This window comes from Pelodiscus sinensis, chromosome 6 (genome assembly GCF_049634645.1).
Source record: "Pelodiscus sinensis isolate JC-2024 chromosome 6, ASM4963464v1, whole genome shotgun sequence".
NCBI classification, from domain to species: domain Eukaryota; kingdom Metazoa; phylum Chordata; order Testudines; family Trionychidae; genus Pelodiscus; species Pelodiscus sinensis.
In genome coordinates, this window is record NC_134716.1 from 107,920,628 (window position 1) to 107,926,891 (window position 6,264).

Sequence of the window (6,264 nt, forward strand, 5' to 3'; positions counted from 1 at the left end):
TGTTTCCCTGTAGGGCTGATGGGGTGCATTCCCATAACATGTCAGCCCACGTGCGCCACAAGGACCCCACCCCGGGCTGCTTCCTTCCCCCCATGAACCCCGGGGTGTTCGGCTCCAGCCCTCCCGCGTCTACCGTGGTTCCAGATGTCCGGGCCTCCGTCAGTCTTCCAGTGCTTCTCCCGTGGGGCCTCGCTTTCCCATGGGGTTGCTCGTTCAGGGCTCTCCATCTCCCGTCCGTGGACGCCCCACCAGCCCCCTCCCCCGATGCCAGCAAGCACTTTTAAAATGGCCCACCGGCCGTGACGCAGTACTGCGGCTCCGCCCCTTCTGTGATGTGAGGCCTTTCCCTGTCACTTCCGGGCAACTGCCCGCCACCTCCACTCCAACCGGCCATATGGTGGGGGCAAGGCTTGTGTCCTTCCTGCCACCCAGGCAGGGAGGAAGGTTTCGGCTTCACTTCAGCTGAGCGGCAGCGTCCCGCCACTTGAGCTCACTGCCCACAGCGTGACTCCCCACTCACCTCTCTCCATAAGCTAGTGTGCGGGCTGTTGGCAGCCCGTCACAACATGTTATACAAAACAATGGAATTTCAGGCACATCCCATTTTCCTGGCACAGCCAAACCTGACATTGCTTTAAGTGAGGATAAGAGGAAGCTGTATATCAAATTTGCTCTTAACATTTAGAAGGCATTCTTGAACAAACAGACACAGAGTATGTCTACACTGCAGAGATTTTTTGGAAAAACAACGTTTTTTCCGAAAAAAACTTCAATTACTTCCACACTGCAATCACATTCTTTTGGAAAAAAATCAAAAGAACTGAGGGGTTTTTCCAACATTGGTAAACCTCTGTACGAGGAAGAAGCCTTTTCTGAAAGAGCTCTTTCGGAAAAAGGTGTGTTTGGACGGGGAAGAGGAAGTTCTTTCGAAAGAAGAGGAAAGAGGAAAAAGCACAAGTACCCTGGTGGCCATTCCGCCCATAGTAATCACAGCTTACATGTGAGATAGCATCCATTCAGTGTGGACGTTATCTGTTGAAAAAGCAGATCTCTTTCTCAATGCACTTTCACAATGTGGACACTCTCTTTCAGAAGAAGTTTTTTTGGAAGATCTCTTCCAGAAAAGCTTCTTCCAAAAGAAACCTGCAGTCTAGACATAGCCTTATAGATACACAAATCCTGAACTTTGGTGTGATTTAAAGTTGAATTTTGCAAACAGCCCCTGTTTTTACAGTGAATCAAACAAAATCCTATATCCAAACAAAGAAAGTTTGGGATGTTCAGTGTTTTTACTGAAAATGCAAAACAACTTTCACATAAGAACACTGTTTTACTTAAATGTATAATAAACCAAAAGAGCACTGACCTTTGTTTATATTTGGTACGGAAATGATATCTGCATTGTATAAGCCACTAGGCTATGCTTTTTCAACATGTAATGAGGGCACTTTTTGTTTTGGGAATATCTGAGTAATACAATACTCCATTACCCTTGAAGCTTTACCGTCCCATTTCTGGCTGTGAGCTGGTCTATGGTCAATCAATGTCCTTGTCCTTCTATGAAGCTTAAAAGCATTGAACAATTCCTAAATGTTTATCCTCACTGTGTAACTGGCTCTTTGGCATTGATTCAATTGTCAGTAAAATCTTTACCTTACTGAAGCTGAAGGCATAGAATTCACATGTCATATTTTCAGTTAGTTTGTTTAGAATGAGGTGAGTCACATTTGTACAGTACAGTTGGCTTTTGTTAGCCTCTAATTACCTTTAAAATTGATCTTTACAACTGAAACTCAACTTGTTCTTTTAATAAAGCCATGTTAACAAATGAGGTCACGTTTTCAAGTTGGCAAAAGTCAGACTGTTGTTTTCCAGGCTGGATATATAAAAGTAGGTAGTAGTTCCTGTGGGCTAGGATTTTTTTTCTGTGAGCATATGGAGTGCCCCATGGGGAGGAGGTTGCTGGAACATAAAAATTGGCATACTGGACCAGATTGGAGTCCAGCTACTTGGAGTCCTGTCTCTAATAGTGGCCAACAGCAGATGCTTAAGAAGAAGGTATAAAAATCTACAGTACACAAATATGGGATAATCTACTCCCCATATTAGGTTTCATCCAGACCTCTTATAGTTAGAAATTATTTATAAGCCCTGAAACATGAGGATTAATCTCTTTTTATTATTAAATTACGAAATACATCCTAGAATACTCAAGGAGTTGACTGAGGAGATATCTGAGTCCCAATCAATTATCTTTGAAGAATCAGGGGAGATTCCAGATGTCTGGAAAGGGAAAAATATAGTTCCAATCTATAATAAAGAAAATAAGGACAACTAGAGGGATTACAGACCGGTCAGTTTAACATCAGTATCTGAAAACATAATGGAGTAAATAATTAAGCAAACACCTAGAACAGGGGTGTCCAAACTTTTTTCAAAGAGGGCCAGATTTGATGAAGTGAACATGCGTGAGGGCCGACCATTTTGCCTGACATTCTTTGAACCATTAAAATTAAATGCAAATTAACTATTTTATGCAAAGTTTATTGCAAACGGCATACTTTTCATTTCGTCACATGGATGACAAATCTAAACAGGTGTTAAATCACTCTGCCTTTCATATCTGAAGGCCAGATGAAAAAAAAATCCAGGAAGCTGAAATATATGTCAGGAACATTGTAAAGTACATTACATATTATTGGTAATAAAGGTTGTCTGTCAACTTTTAAGTTCAAAAAATATGAACAGGAACATAACACCAAGTATATATGTTGTGTCCAAATATATTTATAACTGATTTAGACCAACTGACATTAACTGAGATTGTACAATGTATTAATCTCAATACATATGGATTCGTTGGGGGCCATAAAAAATAGATATTGCCAAATTACCTGTGGGGCCATATTAAACTGGAACACGGGCCGCAATTGGCCCGCGGGCCGGACTTTGGACATGCCTGACCTAGAAGATGATAAGGTAATAAGTAACAGTCAGCGTGGACTTGTCAAGAACAAATTGTGTCAAACCAACCTTACAGCTTTCTTTGACAGGGTAACAATCCTTTTGTCTATGAGGGAAGTAGAAGATATGGTATATTTTGTCTATTGTAAGGCTTTGACACTAACTCGCATGACCTTCTCATAAACAAACCAGGGAAATACAACCTAGATGATTGTGCAAGGTAAGTGCATAACTGGTTGAAAAACATTCCCAGAGAGTAGTTATCAGTGGTTAACAGTCAAGCTGAAAGGAGACCTGTTGAGTGGCGTATGTGTTGTGTGGGTGCAGGAGCTAAAAATATTCTTGTTTAGGGACCCCAATGGGCTAGCCCTTGCACTGGAGAGCTATCTATTCATGAATGGTCTCCTACTTTGTTGGGTCCAGCTTGATCTTTTCTGGGGATAGAACAAATAGAATACGATTCCCATAGAACTTGAGTCAAATAAGGCATTTTGTGTATAGGCTATGATGATGCAGTCTCTCCGAGACAATTCTAACATGGTGGGTGTACCACTTGCGATTTTCTGAGAAGACAAGTCTACCACTGAGACAGATGGCCCAGACGGGGACGGAAGGTTGCAGTGGAGTTCATCAGACCAAACAGCATTGTTAAGGATCTAGTATGTCTGTAACACGTCCAGAAGAATCTTCCATTCGTCCCCTACCCTGATGTGCAGCAGGTTATACACTACCCAAGAGTCCAGTTTAATAAATACCGGTGAGGATCTCATTCAGTCCAATAGGTTAGGGGTCAGAGGTAAGAGGTACTTGTTTCTCATCATTACTTGATTCAAGGACCAATAGACTACACAAAGGTGTAGGGGACAGGCTCTGACTTTTCAATGTGCTAGAGTGTGCTCCAGCCCAAACTCTGCACCTGGCCCCACTCCCACTCCATCCCTTTCTCCAAAGTCCCATTTCTACCTCCACCCTGCATATACCCCCTCCCCTGAATGTGCCCTATCCTTGCTCCTCCCCACCCAGAACCTCCTGCACACCACAAAGCAGCTGACCATGGCAGGCAGATGGTGCAGGAAGAGAGAGAGAGAGGTGCTGATTGACGGGGCCTCCCAAGCAGGTAGAAGGTGTTGGGGGAAAGTACCCACTATTTTTCCTGTGGACGCTCCCACTCTGGAGCATCCATGGAGTCAGTGCCTAAGGTGTAGGGTCCCATCCTTCTTGATTAAAAGGACTGGGGATGCAGATTGGCAGATAAACCCTTCAGCTAGTTTTGGGGAGTACAATGCACAGTGACTAACTCTGGTTCAGACACCACAGAGATTCAACCATAAGGTGCTTTTGCCCCAGGTTGCAACTATATAGTGCAGTTGTAGCCCTGATGTAGGGTAGGGTGTCTTCATTCTTTTTCTCAAAAAATGGCCATGTACTCTTGATATTTTACAGGGAGGCAGGGGACAGTCCTGAGGGCAGCCTTATCTGACCCACCACCAAAGCCCAGGGTACCCTTGAAGTTGACATTATCTTACAGGGTCTACCTGGATCAGAAGAACCACTGCCAGCCATTCACAAGCGGACCCATCAGCAGAATTTGGGGGGAAGCTGATTTTTTGTACATACCAAAGGGTGAGGGGCTTATGGAAAGCCAGTCATGAGGCACTGAGAATCAGGGGGCATTGCAGATAATGGATTGCACCGAACAGCAGTGTCTCTCAGTATCCTTAGATGGCTTCTTCGAGAGTTCAAGTTTCTTCTACCACTGGACCTGAGGACAGGAAAGACCCCACTATCCTGTCCACAAGGTCTGAGGAAGGTTTTGGCTGTACCTCTGGTATCCCGGAAAAACTCTGTCGCATCCAAGGAATATGTCTGTTCTTCCAAATTTTTTTTTCGGAAGAGCAGATGCGTTTTTTCGGCATCCCTGTAAACCTCATTTTACAAGGAAGAAGGGATGTTCCGAAAAGGTTTTTCCCCACATTTGGCCCAGTGTAGATGGGCCAAGTGTCTAAAAAGCCTCTTCCAAAAAAAGGAGAAAAAGCTACGCAAATTGTGGTTCGCAATCTGAGAATCTTTTTTCCGGAAGAACTATGTAGTCTGGACACAGCCTAAGGACCAGCAACGGAGATATCTGTAGCTCCTGTCTGGAATTCATAATTGTATCATTCTTGAAAGTGTGGGGCCCTCAATGAATATCGGGGGGGGGACTGTCCCAGGTTATAACACGTTGGTTACACCCATGCCAGGCCTATCTACCAGGCCTGAAGTTGGTCATTTCCCTGATATCTCCAGGCTAGCATTTGTGAAGAGCTGGCTGCAAAAACATAACTTGGCTCAAAGCAATACAAACATAGTTTATTATGCTAGGAAACTTCAGGCGGTAGCCGAGTTAGTCTGTACAGGATAAACTTAAAAAACAACAAATGGTCTGATAGCACTTTATAGACTAACAAGACATGTATGACCGGTCATCTGAAGAAGTGGGCTGCGCCCATGAAAGCTCATGATACCATCTACATTTATATAGTATATTATGCCAGTGTCGCAGCCTCTCGTGGGTGGTCAGTTACCAGCAAGCTAGATCAACCTTGTGGGCTCAATATAAATAACGACATCAATGAAGGCATCCAAGTTTGGAGGGTCTCTATTCGGGCCAGTTCATCCTTGATCTCAGTCTGGAGACCTCACTGCAATTGATACAGCAGAGCTACCTCGTTCCACTCCACATAAGCAGCAAGCTATCAAAAACAAGCAGCATACCTTAGCCGGGCCTATTCCTGTCAGAATTTCCGAACGGTAGCTTCAGTTTAGTTAGTGGGTGCAATTGGGGTCATTAAAAATTGTCAAGAATGCTTGAAGGAAAATGTTCCAGTCTGACAGCACCAGCCTGCATCATTCTAATTAGGGGGAATCACCAGCTCACAGTATGCTTGTCCAGTCAGTTTCCGTCTGCTCCTTCCCAGCCCATCTGCCAGTGCCAGCCTCCCTGCCCAATCAGTCCCAACTTTTCCAGTCCCCTCCTCACCAAACTCCTTATCTCAATCTACTACTTTCCCTCCCCTGGTCCAGCTCTTGTCCTCTCTGTATTTGACAAAGCTTCTTCCTTCATGCTGCCTCACTGCCAGTGGGGAGGCAGGGGGCAGACAGCCTAGTGCTTAGCCAGGAACAGCTAGGACTAGACATTACAGGGAAAGTCGGGCTTTAGCCCTGTTGTCCTGAAATGGAGCATGCTCAGTTGCTCTGTAAGGATGGCACATTTTCACAAGGATGGCAAAAGACACATCCCGACACAAAGACCATGTAGCA

The 6,264-nt window shown here is 44.5% G+C and overlaps 1 protein-coding gene across 1 annotated transcript in view; it reads right to left on the reverse strand.

Annotated features, from left to right (window-relative positions):
- The window catches only part of TARS1 (threonyl-tRNA synthetase 1), a 53,483-nt gene extending 53,213 nt beyond the window's left edge, over positions 1–270 (reverse strand). Inside the window, exon 1 of the mRNA XM_075932586.1 lies at positions 134–270. The gene's annotated coding sequence lies outside the window, so the exon portion shown is untranslated. The remainder of the gene's footprint in view (positions 1–133) is intronic.
- Positions 271–6,264: the final 5,994 nt, after the last annotated feature.